Here is a 20,758-nt window from a genome sequence, read left to right as displayed (position 1 = left end):
AATGTACCCAGCTGTGCTTACCACATGGGAGCCAGAGGTGACCCTGAAAATGAACACAGCCAATTCAATGGCCTGGGGAGATAACCAACTAGACGGGCTACTAAAGGGACGGACGGACAGAGATGGAAGCCTAAGGAGATGTGATCAAAAATTTCCTTCCCCTACAGTTTATCATCCCAACACTTTGCAAAGCGTTTTCAAACATATTTGTTTCCCTTCAATCCTCACAACAACCCTAGCAGATAAATGAAATCATTTTTCCAGGTGAGAAAAGAGGTGCAGAGTAATTAAGCGACTTGTCTGAAGTCGCTCGCTAAGACGTGGCTGAGCCGGGTCTCAGACCCCTGCCTGCCTGGCTTCAAAGCCCCTGCTCTTTGCTCTGCACCCTTGCTACTCACAATGGGATCCGTGGGCCAGCTGCTCAGGGTCACCTGGGCGGCCCGAAGCATTTCAAGAGAGCAAGTGTCTCAGGCCCGCAGCAGGCTTACTGAAGCGGAATGTCCACGTGCTTCGGCTGTGACTGAAGTTAGAGAAGCACCACACCACACAACACTGCCCATCTCTTGGTGATCACTTTTTCCAGAAAACAAGCCCACTCATTGTGGTCATACATGCAGAGAAGGATGACCTGGACTTGGGAACCCCCGTGCAACTGGACATACCCTGCTGGCTGAGTTGGAACCCTCAGTGCTACCAGACTGTGCCTGAGTTTCCCGAGGCCCCTGGGTGCTTCGTATCGACTGGCCACTTCCCCTCACTGGAGCCAATGTCCCAATTCCTACTCCCTCTCTCTTAACTGCCACGCAATCTGAAGCCATGGAATCCCAAAAGATGTTGGACAGGGTTTGAGTGGCCTCCCCAGACCCTCAAAGGAGGAGAGAGTCTGTTATATCTTCCCTTCAAGGAAAGGAATATACAGATCTATATATGCGGAATCCCGTGGAAACGAAGCCCCAGGATAACCTAACCTAAAGAGTTTGTCAGGCATTTTCCTTTTTTCACTTTTGATGACATTTTGTTATTTCTCAGCATAATTTCCTAGGGCAGATTAAGATTCATAATGTTCCAAGAGACTGTGATTCATACGTAAGAGGGACTTGGAATGAAAGATACATTTGTTGACGCTTACTGCTCAGGCGCTTGATAAACACTTTCGCTGCAGCCTCAAAACAACACTCTGAGGAGAGGGGAATGATCCCCATTTCGTAGATGAAAGGCAATAGGCTCAGTCTTGTCATATCAACGAAGCCAGTTTTTAAGAGTAGCTCCACACCATTCCCAAGGTGCATCTGGCTGAGGTGCATGATAGGAGTGAAGGGTGCCTAAAAACAAATGAGACTTAGGGTCCTAAATCGACCATCTGACTTGAATATTTGAGGTGGTAGGGACTTAAAGATTTTTTTTTTTTTTAAATGAATCATGTATATAGTAATGAGCGCACATGGAATCAGGGAAAGTCCACGGCCTGGGGCTAATAATGGGAGGGGACACTATAGGCTGGATGTATGCACATAAAGCACCACGTTATTTCAAATTAGTTACGGAGAGTATAGGACACTGGACACCAGCACATTTTAAAAGGTATTATTCTCAGTGAACATCCATTAAAAACAAAACCACGGCACTGTGCTAAGCACGCTCCCTTACAGTGGGGAGAGTGAGGTGACACTATGATGTCATGGGCAGGAGTGACTTGTGCTGATGTCAGTGTGGCTCAGGCCACTTCACAGGCACAGCACAGTGTGGCTTTTAATGGACAGTGACTACAGAAGAGTGTGTGTGTGTGTGCGCGCGCGCGTTCCAGATAGGTTTGGCTGGCAGCAGTTTTCAAGCAATAACTTGCAATTATGCAAATGTATATATATTACATGTTCATTTCTAAAACAGTTTTACGGGAACCAAATTCCAGAAATATAGTTGCTCCAATCAGAGCAAATCCAAGACATTCCTTGTAAACTATCTATTGCTTTTTTATTTCTTTGTCTTCTTTCCCCCTCATCTGCTCATTACTTCGTTAAATCTTTGGGGATGAGCTTCTTAATGTTAAACTCTCTATGGATGTAGGGGGTCGGGAAACGTCCTGAAATTTCATCAAGTTCTGTACACGGGAGTAAATGCATTTTTGTTTCTGGAGAGAGTGTCATGTTCACAAAGGGAGGTGCAAGGACAACCATTCCCTTGCCACGTCAGTGTTAAGAATTATGTTAATTGGAACAACGCTCTGTGAAAATAACCACAGGTTTTAAGAGTAAGATAGATTTAAATTCTAGCTCCATAAATTTCTTGAACGAATTACTCAACAGCTCCACGCCTTGGACCCCTTCTTTAAAAAATGAGATGACACTTGCTCTGCAAGGCCACTATTTAAATCAGTTAATCAGATAAACCAAATAAATGTTTTCAGAGCACCTAATCCAGTAGTAGGTATTCAGAAAGTGATAGCTGTCACTATCATTACGATTATTCTTGAAAATACCCCCTCCAGCACCAAAGGGCTAGGACACATCCCCTGGCTGCCCTTCGAAAGGCTCTGCCTGCCAGACTCAGCTCTCCTTTAATTCCAAGGCCTGTCCACCGAGCCCCCCGCCCCCCTCAGATACATCTGGCCGTTCCTGCATTTACCCCTTGCATGGCTGCTTCTTTGGAAAGGCCTTCAGTTTCCCATCTCTGTTTAGCCAGCTAGCTTAGCCCAGACCATTTCTGACAAAGAGAAACAAGACTGGGTTTATTTTAAAAAAATCTCTGATCTTTAATCATGGCTGAGGATAGTTCATGCGGTCTTCTTTACTGCGGCGGTTATAACCATCAGCTCTAGCCCCTGACTCGGATAAATGCTCGCCCCGCATTATTACAATAAAACCAACATCATAGAGTGATATTTTATTCCCCCTTTCTTGACGATATCATCACAGAGAATTAATGTCCCTTTTTTTTTCCGTTACTGCTTCATTGTATAAAATATGGACTACATCAAACCTTTGATCAGATATTTTTATCTGCGGTACTAAGGAGGCGGGAAACTCAACCGCTGGGTTCAACAGGTGGGCGGCCGGTGGGAATCATGCGAGGGCGCGGGACGTGCTCCGCTTAAGGCTTTCTCCCGACCTAAGCGGCTCCGTGTCCTGTGTCAGCCGGCGGCATTGCTGTCCTGCTAGCAGGGACGCTCAAGCTTCACTTTCATGATGGGTGGTGTTGGCGCATGGCCGAGTGGGCTTTGACTAGGAGTCACATGGAATTCCTGAATCCTGAATCCTGCCTTTCCCTTGCAAGGATTCCCGGGGACAATAAGCACAGAAACAATGACAGCAAATCAGAAATTGAACTTCCACTTTATTTTTGCCAGAAACCCAAATTTGATCTCTGTGTTAAACTGGATGGGAACCCAGGGGATGGGCAGGAGAAAAGGAGATTATTTCTCTCATATGTCCAAATCTAAATCTTCCCTTTAGCCCAGTGCCTTTGAACCTTGGCTGTGTATTGGAGTCAAATTGGGAGCTTTTAAAACATCGCTGTCTGGGTCCTACCACCAAAGGATTTTGATATAAATGGTTGGAGATGCAGACTGGGTCCTACCTCAAAAATATTTTGATATAAATGGCTGGGGATGTTTAAAAGTCTTCAGGTGAGTCCAGTATGTAGCCGAGGGGGACAGTCATGCTTTCTAGCTACTTGGCAGAGGCTGAAGTGATCAGTTCCTAGAGCAGTAGTACTTTTCAGGCTTCAATCTGCATGGATCCCCTGGGATCTTATTAACATGCAGACTCTGACTTAGTAGTGTCGAGGTAGAACCTGAGAATGTGCTTTTCTGAAAGTTCCCTGCTGCTGCTGCTGGTCAGTGGGCTATGTTTTGAGTGCCAACGTCCTCGAGTTCTTAACAGGAGAGAGAAAAGGGAGTTTCAAGTTTGATCAACTAACCCACTGATCTGCAATGAAAGGAAAGAACAGAAGAGAGCATGGCAATTTTGTGTATAACCCAGTGACCCTACCTTGGGGTACTTGTCCCTATCTCTGCCCTAGGGTCCAACCTAAACAGATTAGTAACACTTTTTTTTTTTTTTTTTTTAAGCAAGGTGGGGTTGAGAGAGGAATGGTGTAGAAACATCCCTTCCAAATGTTGGCTGTATAGGAGAGATGACCTTCATAGAAGAGGTGCTATTTGAACCAAGTCTTCTAGGAGAGAGTTTTTCTGGTAACTAAGTCAATTTGGAGTCCAAGAGATAGAAAATGCAAACTTAGAGAGGCATAAAAAGAGGGCATCGTGTTCAAAAAAGGTACACATCTTTTGTAGTGTAGTTTCAGGAGGCTCGGGTAGATAGGGAAATAGAATGAGTAGACTAGAAACTCAGGCTGAGAGACTGTGGAGCCCGAGATATATCTCAGGCAGCAGGGAATCTAGAAGGAGAGGATTTTGTGCTAGTAGTTTCATTGAGATGCACGTTGGCCCACATTTGGCATTTGTCTTTGTTGTTCCCTTGCCCTGGAAGTGCTCCTTTCCCTCCATTTTTCCCGATGGAGGTCTACTCATCCATGCTTTAGGTGAAAGAACCTCTCCCTACAAGAGGGAATCAATCCTTTCAGCACTTTGGACTCAAGTTATTTAGGTGATGTGTGTCTCTTTGCCTACATCTTGAGATATTTAAACAGAAAATATGGTGCTTTATTAATCTTTGGATCTCTTTACCTGTTAACACCTATGCTTTCTCATGACTCATGTTAAATGTTCAACAAACAGCTGTTGAATCAAATTAAGATAGAAAAAGCCATGTCATCAATGATGGCTTAAGCACTCACCATCTCCACTCTTCTCATATTGACTAGAGTGTTGATCAAAGCATATTTACTGAAAAACAGTGCTCACTCGGGACTGTCCCCACAGAGACTGTGCTGAAGAGCACAGGGTTGGGAGTTAAAAGGTCTCTTGCATCACAGCCAAATTGATGGCTCAGTTTCTCCTGTCAGGGTGTCCAGTCCAGAGCTGAGTACCACCACAGGCACGGCTGGATCTTCTTAAACCAGGTGGCCATGAAGGAACAAAGGGATAGCATTGGCACCAGCCATTCCGCCCACTTTTGCTACTAGCTCTTTGGAAACAAAGCTTACCTATCAGGCCATTCATCGGCCCCAAGCTTAGAGGGCATACTAATAGTTGCCAGTATTTCTAGCGTGCTTACCACAGTCCACACACTGTGAGGAGCATGTCCTGTGAGGTACTGCAGATACGATTTACAATAATCCTGCGTGGCGGGCATTATCGTATCCATTTCACAGAAGTGGAGACTGAGGCAGCAAGTAATGACATAACATGCCGAGGCTCATTCGAACGGTACTGACGAGTGTTGGAACCGGGAACTAAGCTCAGGCTGTCTGGCTCCAAAGCCCGGGCATTTCACTACTCTGCCACGTTGTCTCAAGAAACTGAAAATGATGCCCTGAGAGTCAGGGGGTGTTCTGACAGGTGCAGGGGGCGCACGAAATGTATGCCAACCGGGAGCCTTTAAAGCCGTGCCCCCCCATTGCCATCAGCTCCCGTCAGGGCAACAGCAGCGGGACACGTAGGAGTGTCTGAATATGTTCCTATTGATTGGAAGTAATTATTACCTTTTCTATGTTACGGATCCACTATCAGAAAGTAATCGCAGACATGCTAAGCAAGATTAATAGCTGCGTTTCATTATTTTTAATGCAAACTATTGATTTTAAAGTGGCACAAGGTATGGAAGTTTATTACAATAAAACAATAAAATAGACTATATGAAATAATTGAGAATAATCTTTTCCCTTTTTGCTGCAGCTATGGGATATAATACACTGCATGTGAAGGCATTTATAGCAAGCTCTATCCAGATACAGCAGCTTAAGCACTCTATAAAGAAGCACTTTGAAACCAGAGTATTATAAATAATCAGCAATAAAGCTGGAAAATGGGCCTTTAATTTGATTCTATTATGTCACAGGATCACAAGGACCAAGGGGGCCCAGCATCAAAACCACTAACTACTTAGCGGAACACAAAGCTAGGACGTCAGGTGGCCTCAAGGTGGCATTCCCACCTGGGGAATTTCCAGGAAAAAGCTGGGTCCTTGGCATTGAGTATGGGGTGATATCTTACCTACATATCCACATTAAACCCCACCTCCCCTCTTATCACAAAAGAGACTTCTAACAGTCTTCCTCACGAGGCCTTGTTTCTCCTAGTATCCCCTCAACTTCTATTCGCCTTGCGCATTTTCACAGTTAACAGTAGAGACATTTAGAGGCCATTTCCTTTTGGAGTCATTTCTGTTGTTTGGGGTCTTAGAGGCTGCCAAAATAATGTATGACTTCACTGTCATAAACAGACCGTAAAAGATCAAGGAGGTAACAGGCCAACTACATATGTTGTGCTAATCAGACCACACCTGGAGCGGTAAATACAGGTCTACACTAATCTCTAAAATCAGATTAACACCAGACACATCAAGCAGAAATAATCTACGATGAGAAGATGAAGGTGAAGTCATGGCCAAGGACAGGACAAGTGGTGGATGCACCTGTGGTTGTTGAAGTTACAGAAGACGGGGAAATGTATGAATTTTCAGCTAATATTGAAAGGCGGATTTAAGTTTGTTCTTTGAGGCCCTAGAAGTCAGACATGGGTTTGAGTCCTATTTGCCAATTTATAGCTGTGTGACCCAGTGCAAGTGATTGGATCTTGCTGGGGCTCAATTCCTTTGTCTGCACAATGGAGGTAATAGTAAGTCTTACCTCATAGGGTTTGAAGAGGGGTGGATTAAGTGAGACCAAACAGATCAAGTGCTTAGCACAGTGCTTTTTACAAAGCAACAATTCTATAAACAGTAGCTTCAAAAAATAAACACTGACAATAACAAAAGCAAAACTGGAAGGTAAATAGCATCATCTCTGGAGAGACTAGGACAGACATAGTTGACACTGTAATTTGAGTCATGGGGGCTTGAACTGGCTCCATAAAGCTAACCAAAGCATCAGGGGGATCTACTTTGAGGGCAGGGCAGGAAAGTCAGACAATCCTTATCTTCTAAAAGCATAGTAGATTAAAACTGTGAAAGCTAAGGTCAGTCCAATTTAAGAGGCAAGCATGGGGCCAGCCACAAAGCCAACAGGAGGGATACACAGGGGAATGGAGAGAAAGCAGGAGGAAGGGTAAGACTGAGAGGCGACAATGGGTTCTTCAGTGCTGTGGGTTGTCTGTAGCTCACTTTGGTGGCCTGTGTGATTCCATAGTGGACAGGATAGTCGGCTTGTTATAGTCTTGGGTTTAGAATGGACACAGAAAGACAGAATCCAAGTGGGTATGAGGAAGAAATTCCTGACTGGGAGGCAAAAATCTTATAATGGGTTTATGGGAGGAAGTTGAATACCAATTAAGAACACAGCTCTGGAGCCAGACTTGCCGATTCTAGCCCTGACCACCGCAGTGAGACATGCCTAACCTCTCTCTGCCCTCACTTCCTCACCTGAAAAATGAGGATAATGTATCTCCTTAGGTTGTAAGGATTTAATGAAATAATGCATATAATGGTAGTTATTACTATAGTCAGACTTATCCATAGACAGCATGGGCTTCCATCCGCAGGAGTCTAGGGTCAGGCGCTGAAAATAGATGTGTTTTGATTAATTTCACCACCAGCATTTCTGAGCAGCAAGGAGAGCACATTTCCCTGGAGTGAGAGCCTATTGTCTCTTCTACCACTCACAGCAGAGAGGAAATTGATTAAAATAGGGTTTTTTATTTTTTTAAAGTGCAAGGACATCTGGAGATAGGGCCCAAATACAAGCACATGGTCCAAACGGATCATTTGGAGAAGGCACTGGCTTCCCAGTATACACTTGTGTGCTGATCACAGAGGAGGCTGCAACTATCGAGGGTGATTTTCACCCCCAGTCCTCGGGATCCTCAATTTCTGGAGTGTCATCATCTTCCCAAACTCTGGAGATATTGACAGTGGGACTGGAGTTGTGTTCTTTGCTGCCTGGAGTACTTTTCTCTTCCTGTCTACCTAAGAAAGCCTATTAGGTCCTATATACTCTAGGGTCATCTTTCACTGGTCCCCTACTCCTCTGAAGTCCTTAATTTTACAGAACACCACAAAATCAGGAATCTGGGTACACCGCCAGAGTGTGGTATTTCACAAAGATGCAAGACTGTGCTCTTTACCTTCTTTCTAAATCTTCGTGCCCTCTGGGGGAAAGAGCCACTTCTATCTCTCATAGCCTCTAGCTCCAGTAACCTTGGGTATGTAACACATAACCTCTGGACCACAACTGTCATTCATGGAGGAATGGTGGGAGTTTGTTGAGTAGATTAAGAGCATGGAAGATAGTGGTTGTTTTCCAAACAACAGCTACTCCCCTTATTCCTTTTACCAGACCCTATGGGATGAAACATGGTGGATCTAAGTCATTTCAAATCTACCCTTTACTCTCTCAGCCTCCCTTGCAGCTAAGATTGGCTTACCCTGCAGATATGGCCAATGAGACACAAAGGGCTTGTAGGAAAACTTGTTTTCCTGGTGAGAGGGACCGGAGGCCCATCTTTTTTCCCTTCTTCCTGCACTGAAGGCTGACTTGCAAGCTCTGGTACTACTGAGGCTCTGAACCAATGCCAGCTGACACTAACCTTGAAACTCATAATAAGAGTCTCTATTTAAGCCATTCTTACTCAGGATTTCAGTTACACAAAACCCAAAACATTCCTAACCAAAATGAGGGGCAGGGGATTAAATTTTAGTCTGAAGAAACTCAGTAAGTAGAAATGAGGAGGTATGAAAGTGGTCAGTGTGTAACACAAGGGGGGGATGCTATGGAATAGTGTTAGGGGACTGACTGGAAGGCAGGGATGAAATCACAGAGGGAAGGCGGGCCAGCCTGTAAATCCTGGCTGTACATTTGAATCACCCGGAGAGCTTTCTAAACCGATGCATGCTCAGGGCACTCCCTCTGGTATTCAAAGTGAATTAATGTGTGGTAACGACAGGGCCTCTATAGTTTTTTCCTACAATTTATCAAATTTATTGGGGTGACGCTGGTTAACAATTTTATATGGTTTTCAGGTGCACAACTTCACAACACATCATCTGTACACTGTATTGTGTGTTCATCTTCCCAAGTAAAGTCCCTGTCCCTGTACACTCCTCCCCCATCCTCCCCCTCACAATCACCACACTGCTGTCCCTGTCCATGAGCTTTGTCTCTTTTCTCCTCTCTGCTCCATCACTCCACCCCCCCCAGCCCCCCAACCCCCCCCCACAGCTGTCCGCCGGCTCCCTATCTATGAGTCTGTGTCTACTCTGCTGGTTCGCTCAGCTTGTTCATTAGGGTATGAGGGAAATCATACAGCGCTTGTCTTTCTCTGACCGGCCTATCCCACGGAGCATAGTGCTCTCCATAATGCTCGTCCACGCTGTCCCAAAGGGTAAGATTTCCTTCTTTTTTTACGGCCGAGGAGAATGACCCAGCGATCCCACTTCTGGGAAATTATCTGAAGCAACCCAAAAAACTAATTGGAAAGAATCTATGCAGCCCTATGTTCACCGCAGCGTTATTTACAACAGCCAGGATTTGGAAGCAGCCCCAGTGCCCACCAGCAGATGAGGACATCCGGAGTTTCTACAAGGTCCCCAGCACTGAACAGGGGTCAGGATGGCCATCGTATACGGAGGGACAGCCAGGCCCCTGCCCACCTGCCCGCCTTCACGTTTCTCCTTGAGCAGTGGGCTCAGCCATACTGTCTTGAGCTAACCTTGAGGTTTCCCCCTCCCCTCATGTCCTAGGCTTTACCTCAACTGTCAGTCCCTCGGACTCCGGAGACCCCCCGGCCTCCTCAGAGCAGCCTGAGCTGGGTGTGCTGTCTTACCCTCTTTCCTAGCAGTGCTTGTTTCCTAACCAGACGGTTCAAAACTGTGCACTTATTTTCGTGCTCTTTATTTATTTACTCATTTAATTATCTATTGTGAGAGCAAAATTGGTGGCTTATTTTAATCACTGCTGTATCTCCCAATGCCTTGTAACAGTGTGCCTGGTATATACTGTATACTAAACGATTACTTGTAAAATGAATTAATGAAGTAAAGGCTCTATGTCCCAGCCTAAGCTGCATAATGGCAATTTCTGCAGTCACTGAAGGGGGGCAGTCACATCAGTGCTTTATCAAAATGTCCCCATGTGCCAATGGAGGAAGGACTGGAGCCAAATGGGGAAGGGATGCTCGTCAGAAGATCACTGGAGCCTCCTAGGAGAGACGGGCACAGAAGCGTGGACAGCAGGTGCATATTCAGCCGCAAGTACCCAGTGTCCAGCTCTGTGCCTGGGTCCGAGCAACCCAAGGATATTTGGGGGAAAAAGAAACAGGGGGCTGGATGACCGATGGAAGGGGGTAGTGAAGGGAGCAGATTTCAACAGAGAAGGAGAACTCCAGATTTCCCAGGAGAGGAAAGGATATAGAAGGCATGCACAGTCGTTTGGTAGGTTAACCTGGCCAACTTCACATCACATTTTGCAGATACGAAGAATTTTTCTAGTGCATGTAGTTGAGAACAGCAGGTTCAGGCAGCTTGTGGCATTTTGTTTGCTTTCTTTGTTAGGAAAGGGAGAATTTAAATAAGTTTAACCTTCGATGATCTGCTGATTGTAAAAATCAGCCTACCGAAGTTCAGGCGGTGTCAGATGCGGAGACACCCTCTCTGAACAGCTCATCTTCCCAGACCTTTCTCTGTCAAAAGTTAAAGCCCAAATGAGCTTGTTTGGAAGGCAAATTACACGTTGCAAACAGTCATTTCCCATAGCCGGTAACTTCTGTTCTGAATACTTACATAATACAGCAACAAAAATGCTGTCTTCAGGTCTAAACATAAGGGTATCTATATATTTTAAACTGTCCTCATAGTCTCTGGGATTGGGGGAGTTCAGGTGTTGAACCAGCCATCAGTAATCATCTACCCAGAATGAAGCATTATTTAAGGACTACAGTCTATTTGATGTAAAGCCTGGGTTATGAGCACAGTTTTAATGGGACAAGAGAAAAGAGAGAAATTCATTCTTTTTGGAAGGGGTAAGGAGGTCAGGGCAAGATACTGCAAGGGATTAATAAATGGATGGAGCTTGGTCTGTGAAACCAGAGGAAATGGTTCTGGAAAGGTGTGGTCCCCCTCCCCCTCCCCCATCCTCACTCTCCTCTCCCATCTACATAAGGAAGCCCTCACATTTACAGCACAGCTTAATATTTGTAAAGTGCAAAAGTAAGCTGACATATTCTGCATGTAAGCAAAGCAGGTCTCATTACCCTCATTGAGCACATGGGGAAACTGAGGCTCAGAGACGTAAGGTGGCGTATCAGATAACCCAACTAGCAATGGTGACGACCAGAAGGTGGGGTCAGCGATACCCTAAGTCTGCTGATATCTAAGAGAGACTGTGGAGCAGAGAAGGCCGTCAAGACTGCAGCCTCAGAGAGAGTATGTCTACGTCCAAACTCATCAAAATGCACACATTACACATGAGAAATGTTTTGTATGTTAACTATGCCTTGATAAAGCCTGAAAAAAGGGGGCTCTGAATCTAGCCGTGTGGCCTCTGGCAGGTCAGTCTGTACTGACTGCTCCCAACACTGCTTCCTGACTCAGGCGCGCGAATCCCTCACCGGGACGGCTCCAGTAGCCTGGTCGCTGCTCTCCCGGCCTCCAGTCTGAAGCTCACCCCTATCCACCCACCACCAAGCGATGGGAATGCTCATTCTAAGACATGTACTTGATCAAGATCAAACCATGCCCTTCGATAACTAGCCACCATCCCACAGTCTAGCCCTCATCCCTCAAGCCTACCCGAAAACCAGAGATCTGGAACCATCTACTTCAGGACCTCACTTCTCCCAAGTCCATTCGACTCCCAGAGCCCTAGATTCTAGTTGTTCAATGAGATACACCATGGAAAATGCTCAGACCAGGGTCCGGCACGTGGCGAGTGCTACGGAAGTGTTAGCTAGTGTATTTCTATTGCTACTATTACCAGCACCGCCGTCGCTGCCAGCGCTCTCACCGAGCTTCATGGGCTCCCCAGCAGGCGCCACGAGCTCGCCCTGCGTGTGCCCACACGTGCCTCTCCTTCACCTGGCCAACGCCAGCCTCCCGAGAAGCCCGGCTCAGCTGCCGCTCCCTTCAGAAAAACTGCCTTGGCTTCCTCCAGCCCAAAGCAGTGCTTCCCATCTGGTCATATTGACCATATTGTATTGTAATTGTGTTTTTTCCTGGCCCCACCCCTTCCCTTGCCAACAATGACTTACATTGTTTTCTCTATCACCACAGGACTTAGCATGTGCTCGGCACATGGCACAGTCTCGGTGCACGTGTGGGAACAGATCAATGATGTGTCTGGGGCAAAATGAACAGCTCTCGGTGCCTATTATTTGGAGTGTTGGGTTTTGGGGTTTTGAATATCCTGTAAATGGCCTTCATTCTCTGTTCGTTTTTTGAAAACATTAACTGTGAGTAAGCCGGTTATTTTTTCTCAATTTTTAGCCACCATCGTTGACACCAATTAGTAAGCACATGTAATAAATGCCCTCAGCTCTGACCTTGTGGCTCCGTGCAGATGAGGGCAGGCGGCCGAGTGGCCTGGGAAAGGGACTAAAACAGAGTGGCACTAAAGAGTCCCCCTAGAGCCGTTCTAGTTGACGAGGCTCTGAGTGAGGCAGAGCTACACGTGCAGTGGAGGAGAGAGCTAGCCCCTTCAGGACTCTAGCACACACACACACACACACACACACACACACACACACACACACACACACAGAGACACACTCACCATGCACACACGGGTCAGGCACACATTCATGCATGCACACACACACATCACATCACACTTTAAAAGTTTTTGCCTAGCCCAGCAGGTATTGCTCAGTGGTTGAGTGTCCACCTGTGCACCCAGGAGGTCATGGGTTCGATTTCGGATGAGGGCACATGCCCAGGTTTCGGGCTCAAGCTGCAGCAGAGGGCATGCAGGAGGCAGCCTCTCTCCTTGTTGTTCCTAGCTCTCTCTCCCTTTTCCCTTCCTCTCTAAAATCAATAAAAACCTATTTTTAAAAAAGTCTTTACCCAGTTTCTGCTTTCCAACATGAATTTCAGAAATATTTGAGCCCATTCTGTGCACCAGCCACCAGGTTAAGAATTGGTGGTGAGCAAAACAGGGTACGTGATCTCACACAGCTTGCAGTCTTGTAGAAAGATAAACTTGGACTAAGTTGATACACCCAGAGGTAACTGCTGCGAGCTCATGATGATGAACATGATGGCGATGCTAAAATTTGTGCTGATCTGTTGAGTGATTACTATGGACCAGGCCCTGTGCTAAATATGTTACATGTATTTTCTTGTTTATATTTCCTATGCATGTACGAGGTATATGCCACCCTCCTGACTACAGAGAGGCGGAGAGTCAAGCTCAGAGAAGTTATGCAACGTGACAAAGTTCAACTGCAACCCAAATCATGCTTGTTCTCTCCAAAACCAGGCTTAGAAGAGATGGGGGTGAATGGAAAGATAAAATGAAGAGCAAGGGGGTAAGGAAAAACGAACTAGAAAAATCAGAGGTGCTCTTAGATGCTGTCTAGGGCATCATGACAACGGCTCTCCCCTGCCAAGCACTGGGAGAACTGGATAACACAACCACTGAGGTAGCTCAGCCGTGCGGAGACAGGCCCAGGGTCAGTGTTGCCATGCCAGCAGCAGCCGTACATGGAGAGATCTGCCCCAGCATTGGGGGGGGGCGGTATTGGGGTTGGCAGAAGAGTTAACATCGTGGCTCAGGGTGTTTCTCAGAAAACACATTCATTATAGGTAGGTTTTTGACATACATACAAATCACTAAAATCTTGGGTTTTCATGGTAGCTCTCTCTTTACTTTTCAGGTGGAGGAACACATAGGGGCCAGAGGCTTGTCTAGAGTCTGAAAACATTAACTGCGGTAGAAACACGGCAAGGAGATATGATCCGCTGTGCTCTTTCCCTCTCCCTCCGCAGGAGGGTTTGCTTCTGCTATGCGCCAGGGCCCAGCAGGACAAGAGTGGCCCCCTGCGGCTTGGCCAGCAGTTGCTCTCCGCCTCCCCGTTTCCTCTGTTTTTGGTTCCTTCGCTACACCTGCCTGCTGACGGGTGCAAAGGCCGCCAGAGAGCCTGCTGGTCACAGCTGCTCAGGCTGTAGCTGAGATGGGGCAGGGAGCTCCCTGTCCCGGCGGCATTTCCTGGAATGAACCGCTGGCCAAAGCAAATGCCATCCCTGTGCTAAGCGGGGCCAGCTCAGGGCCCCACCTCACAGGCTCTCCACAGTTTCCTCCTTCTCTGTCCCCCCTCCCTCCCCTGCCGTCTCATCAGACCACTGAGTCTCTGGTGAGAATATCCAGCTCTGGGCCAGCGATGTTTTGCCACCATAAATTTTTATATATTGCTCTTTAAAAAGTGTACAGTGGTCGGAAGTACAGATAACAAACTATAATCTACTATGTTGTAGGGGAGAGTGCTTATCCAAATAGCTGGAAAATCAATAAAAATCACAGTCGCCTCTAATTTTAGAAAAAAATCTCCATGATATTGTAAATATTTGATACAATCTACTTAACTTTGCTATTTCTTCACAAGTAATTATAAAGCCAATTAGATTAAGTGCAATGAAAGCCAGAAGTAATTAACCAATGATCAAAACCACAAAACAAGCAGGTGCCATGCAGTGAAGACTTGCTTTATGGCAGGTACGTTTTTTACATTTTGTTTATAAATCCAGGATAAACCTGATATTGTTCTTACTTTGCAGATGAGAAAACGGAGGCACGAACAGGCTGTACAATTCACCCCAAATCACACAATTAGTAAGAGGCAGAAACAGAATTTAGGTCTAGATCATTTAACTTTTGAGCCTGATCTTCTCTATCATGGCTTATGGCAGCATCAGCACTCGGATGCGTCAGAAACACCTGAATGGCTTGGCAACAGATTGCTGGGCCCACGCCCAGACTTTCTGGAGTGGGGCTGGAGAATTTGTATTTCAGAGTTCACAGATGATGCTGAGGCCGCTGGCCAGGAATACTCCACCTTGAAAACCACTGCCTTATGGGGCCTCTAAATAACATCATTCATGATTACATAATGTATCTCTCGCACGGCATGGGAGAAAGGAATTTTATGATAATCCCCATTTTATAGAAGACGAAAAAGCATTTTGCCCTAAGGTTATCCAGCTAGTATGGGACGGCGCCTACATGCAAGCTTCCCAGACACACACAGGCATTATGCTGGAGTGCTTCCCATCTTTTCCTTGATTGTATTAAGCTTATTATAGCTCTGCTTTTGTCACAAGTAGCAGCACTTGCATTTTCCAACTCTCCAGTCACAACTGTGAGACCGTCAAGAAGGCAATCGCTTGGCCAAACAAGCCCTGCTCCACGAAGGACACGGCTCAGCTGCCCAGTCTGAACTGCTGGCAGGCGTGCAGTGCCACTAGGTGGTAGCTCAAAATGTTGACTGCACAGAGGTCCAAACTCGATGTTTTATTTTGTTGAGTAAAATTTAAAAAATAGTAGTAGAAGATAACTTTTACCGGTTTCTGAGTCTGGGTTCTCCTAAGTCCTGACATCAGCTGGTGTAACCATGTCCACAAGGCTAGCACCCAGTTTGCACCGATGAGGTCCAATCGGACATCTCTGCCCGACCACAGACCCACCTCTCCTGCTCACAAATCAACCAAACTCAATGACATGAAAGAAAAATGGGGAGAGACATCAAGAAGTTAGAAGTACTTATGTTGGCTGTTTATCAAGAAATCTGGATCAGTTGGTTCAAAATGATTCCACAAAATGTGCTTTTTTATTTGTTTGTTTTTGCCACAGGAAAGAAGGAAAATTGTTCTTACATTATGTATGTCTGTCTTGTTGGCGAAGACAAGAGAAAAGGGAATTTTGCTTATGTTTAGCCCTCTACGTGGCCATGACAGAGATTCCTCCTTTTCTGATCAGTCAGGCTTGGGTTAAGTGAGCTCGAAGATCACACTTGGTAACCTGAAAGTGTGAGGCCAGACGGGAGATTGTCATGATGAGACACAGTGGAGTGAAATGGTCAATTTTCTAGCCTTGAAAACAGACAAATTGAAGTTTAAAAGACTGTTATGCTAATCGCGGTGTAATTTTGGAATGAAAATTAACCTCTTGGAGCCTTCCTTTTCTAAACTGTAAGATGGAAATGATAATCCTATTTTATGAATGTAATTGTGGAATAGAATTAAGAAATAATATATGGTCAAGGAGGCATTATAATTGGACATTCTTTTTGGGGTAATACTGGTATGGGAATCTTTAAAGGCAAAAGTATAGAAAAAAATAACTAGGATACATAGACCAAAATGCTCCTAAGCCATTCTCATTTTACACTGAATTGATATGTGAAAAATCATGAATAAAATATTCACTTTTGGCCAAAATCTGGCCTTCACTAAAAATTTAAATAATCCATAAAGTAAGAAATTGCCAGATGGTATAAAAAGTGTCGTTTTAAGACATGCGAAAGATTTGAAGTTGTGCTCAGTAGACCCCTCAGTCAGACAACGGGCTTCTCGGGATCTTAAAGGCATTTTACCCAAAGTAGCTTAACACACAACATGAGGTTAAAAGCAAAGAGCGGCATGTCAAAAGGTTGGCAGCGGCTGCTCCTGCCAAATGAATTGCACACTTGATTCTACATTTCTACACTGATATGGAGAGAGCTCATAAAGACTTGAATGGAGTTGTATCAACAATGGACCACCAGCTTACTTAAAAGGAACAGACTGCTCATGTTTTTAAAATACCTCTAAGCCCCCAACTTCCTATAGGCAGGAAACAGGCTAAGGACTGTACTTGGTTGTAAACAAGGGGCCGTTTCTTACAGAACAGTAAGAACAACTCAGAGGGTGGGCGTCAAGATCCCAGAAGGCAAAGCGAAGAGCTGAGGAGGGTAATAGATTCAGGAGCCACTCCCGGGATGGAGATCCAGGCCCTAATCCAAGACCGTTACCTGTTCCTGAATTAGAGGAGCTATTTACCCAGGGTTGTGACCTCTATGGCACTTCCACGTCTCCTCCCTTTAAGTAGGACTGTCCTTTATGGCTATTCAGTCTCTGTCTCACCATGGTATGCTGGGTCCCTGGGGAAAGAGGTCGCCTTTTTAGGTCATAGGTTTTTGGATGAAGAGTGACACCCAGGGAGGGGTACCTGAGGAGCCTACACCACGCCTGGGCCTGACTTAATATGATTCTGACGTTGGAGTCTGATCCCGCAGTGGCTTTGGTCAGTGGTGCCTCCAACAGTGTCAGCTGCACACAGAGGGAGGAGAGGGTCTCGGGCGGACACTCCTTGGCAATGCTGCCGAAACAGATCGTGGTCTCTCTGTGTCTCGCTACAGTGAAACCTCCAGCTTGGAAGATCCCTCTGGGAATGCCTTTCCACTTGGTAAAAGTTCCTGGATGACGGAGGATCTGCCCCATTAAAGCTCCAAAGGGTTGCCTTTCAACAATTTTTACAGCGATGCCATTCTGAAATGTGTCACATGCTTCCCTGACTCTTGAAATAGCAAATTCAGAACAAATTCAATTTTGTATTTTCCTACGACAACACCTGGCTCATGCTTGCCCTTCTCTGAGGACACCTAATCCATCTGATTTCTACCTACGAAAAATCCTCCCCAGCCACCAGGAGCTGCTAAAATACCACTTCCTTCGAGGAGAATTTCTTGATTCTTTCTCTCCAACTAATTTTAATAATAACATATAATTATCATCATGACAACAGCTATCATTTATTGAGCAGTTACCATGCATTAATTACTTTACCTAAATTACATGATTTAATTTTTACAACAGTCAGGTAAGTGTTGCCCTATTGTTATTTCACCCAGAGAGATGGTTTAGAAAGCTACAGGATTTTGCCGGTGAAAACACCGAGGTTCAGAGAGATTTACTGTACCTTCCAAAGTCATAAACCAAATAGCACCTATTAAGTAACAAGAGTCAGGAATGGGTCCCAGACTGTACTGCTCCCAAATCAGACTGCTTTCCAGCCCACATAGAAAGATCTGCTCAGCCACAGTGAAAGATGATCTTTCCCCCTCCTCCCTCTCCTAGGATATTTCTCCATCTCATACCAGCTTACCTTGTCAGGCTGTATGAGGCAGGGGTTTAAAGGGCCAGACTGGCTGGGTTAATGCTGACTTTCTCTCGTAGCAGCTGTTACATTTTGGACAAATCACTTAATATCTCAACACTTCAGTCCTTACCTATAAAACAGGTACAAGAGTAACGTCCCTGTGGAGTTGTTGTGAATCATAGTGTATTAATTCATGCAAGACATTTAAAAGTGCCTGGCACATAGTAAGGACTCAGTAAATGTTAGCTATTATTGCCTTCCTTCCTTCCCTCTTGCTCTCTCTCCACCTCTCTCTCTTCTCTCTTATGGTTTGAGGTTTAAAAAACAACTTGGCTTCGATTGATCAAGCTGAAAAGTAAATAAATAGCAGGTGCAGGCAGAAAGCAGATGGAATTCACTCTGGGTTTCCTTTCCTGTTAGCGACGGACAGGTTTGGTGTTTGCACAGTTGCTCTCTGCCTTCTCCCAAACAGCTCCTATGGGGCTCGGTGTTTGTTATTTATAAATTCGGTCCATTTCCTTTCCTTCCAGCTATCCTACCCCATTATTTCCCTCAATATTCATAAGAGTTGGCATTTGTAGAGCCCTTCCTCTGCGTCAGGCACCCTCCATATTCTCCCTTATAGAATACTCGCAGGATCCTGGAGACATAGATATCATTGTTTCCTTTTTACAGATGAGGAAACTGAGATTCCACAGGGACAATCTCTTGCATTTCTGCTTGTGTTTATCTAATATATATGTGACATTAAAAAAATAAGGCAGGCTTCAAAGTGTTTATGGAAATTTTAAACCTCAAGGGTTCTCTCTCTTGGAAAATAGAGAAAATGCCACTATTCGTGAATGTGTGTGTTTTAATGAAAACTGTGGCTGAGTCAAAAGATCACTTTTAGGAAACAGGACCCATGCTGAAGAAGGCTTGGTTTATTGGGAAAGTTGTCCTCAGTGAGAGAGGGAGTTGAATCAGCTGTAGTGAGATGCCCTCTCCATCTTAGGAGGAAATAAGCCAGCGAGGCAGGAGCCCCTCGCTTACAATATACGGGCCTCTGGGAGAAGGCCCCGTGTGGAGCTGCTTCTGCGATGGCAGGCGTAGGGGTGAGGTCATAAGGCCCGAGCCTGAGCCTACGCTCGGGCCACTGCACCTGGCATTGCACTCACCTTGCCACTGTAATGACTTTAGACCCAACCCAGCTCCTCCAGCTCTCCCCAGGGGAGAAATGTTGAAATACTCTCTAATTCTTTCTGCAGGCTAACTTCCTATGACTTCTTATGGGCTCTCTGTTCCTTCATAGCTACAGTTGCATGTGGCTTACGATGAAACCCATACCTGAAGTAGGAGACAGAAAGGCATGTGGTGCCTTTCTTGGTGATGGTGTTGCTCCCCCGGATCAATCCTTACCTGAAGTTTGCCCTACCTGTCTACACTGTATGTATGTGATGCGATACATTTCATTTATTGCCTAAGTCTGAATACGTTTTACTACAAAAAGCATCCAAAATTATATAATCAAACTAATGACCTTCACTAACCTCATCAACACCAGTATCAGAATTCTGTAGCTGCTACCATTTTCATGACTACCTCCATAATATCTCTAGAAGTCCTTAATTGGAGCTCAAACTACAGATATGAAGAAAAGAGGTGCAGAAACACGATACGAAGATACTTTTTTTCCTCCTATAAATATTTTTGGCATTTGGGGGGAAAAATTATCCTCTATTTTCTGCACCTTTCATATCAATAACCTATTGGTTCTAAAAGCAAGTTTGGGCATACATAATACATTTTATGTTTCAAAATTAATAAAGTGATTTTATATCTAAAAACCTGTTCTGAAAAGGTGCCCAGGCCTGGATGATCAGGCAGCAGCGAGGGGCAGGAAGTGCACTGATCAGCTTCCTTCTTGACTGAGAATCCAGAAGGCGCCGTTTAAGGGTGCTAACCACTAATTTGCGTGTGACCTTGGGAAAGTCTTTTCCCTCTCTGGACTTCAGTGTCTTCATCTCTAAATTGATAGAGTTAGTCCAGGTTCTCACTGAAGAGCCTTAGATTCCAAGCTGTTTGTATGTTTTCTGAGCAGTGAGGAAATGTTATAATAGTTTTAGATCTATTAAATCTATTACATAGATCTGGACAAGTCATACATCTAAGTTTGCTAGCTTTTAAGTTTATAAGTGAGCCGTAGAATCATAGGCTGTTAGAGCCAGAGAGGGCCATTGAGCTCAACTAATGCAACTCCCGCACAGCGGAGATAAGGAAACCAGGGTCCAGGGAGGTTAAATCACTTACCCAAGGGCACCCAGGCAATTTCATGGCCATGCCCTTTGCCCACTCCTTATAACCTTAATTTTATCTGATATTCTTGACATAATGTTGCCCTTTCATCTCTTCCAAATGGAGAATTCACCAGTGGTAAGTTATTTTTTTCCCCCTTCCTCCGTAGCAAATGAATCACAAGACCATGAGCTCTTCCAAAATGGGACTGTTAGTTATTTCTGCACCTTCCAGGCCCCTTAGCCTGACAATCAAGGCAAACTGAGTGAATGAACCTCAGTGAGAAGAGAAGTCTTTTCAGCCATTCCCC

This window comes from Miniopterus natalensis, chromosome 12, assembly GCF_054644295.1.
Source record: "Miniopterus natalensis isolate mMinNat1 chromosome 12, mMinNat1.hap1, whole genome shotgun sequence".
Taxonomy (NCBI): domain Eukaryota; kingdom Metazoa; phylum Chordata; class Mammalia; order Chiroptera; family Miniopteridae; genus Miniopterus; species Miniopterus natalensis.
Note: the sequence above shows the minus strand (reverse complement) of the source record.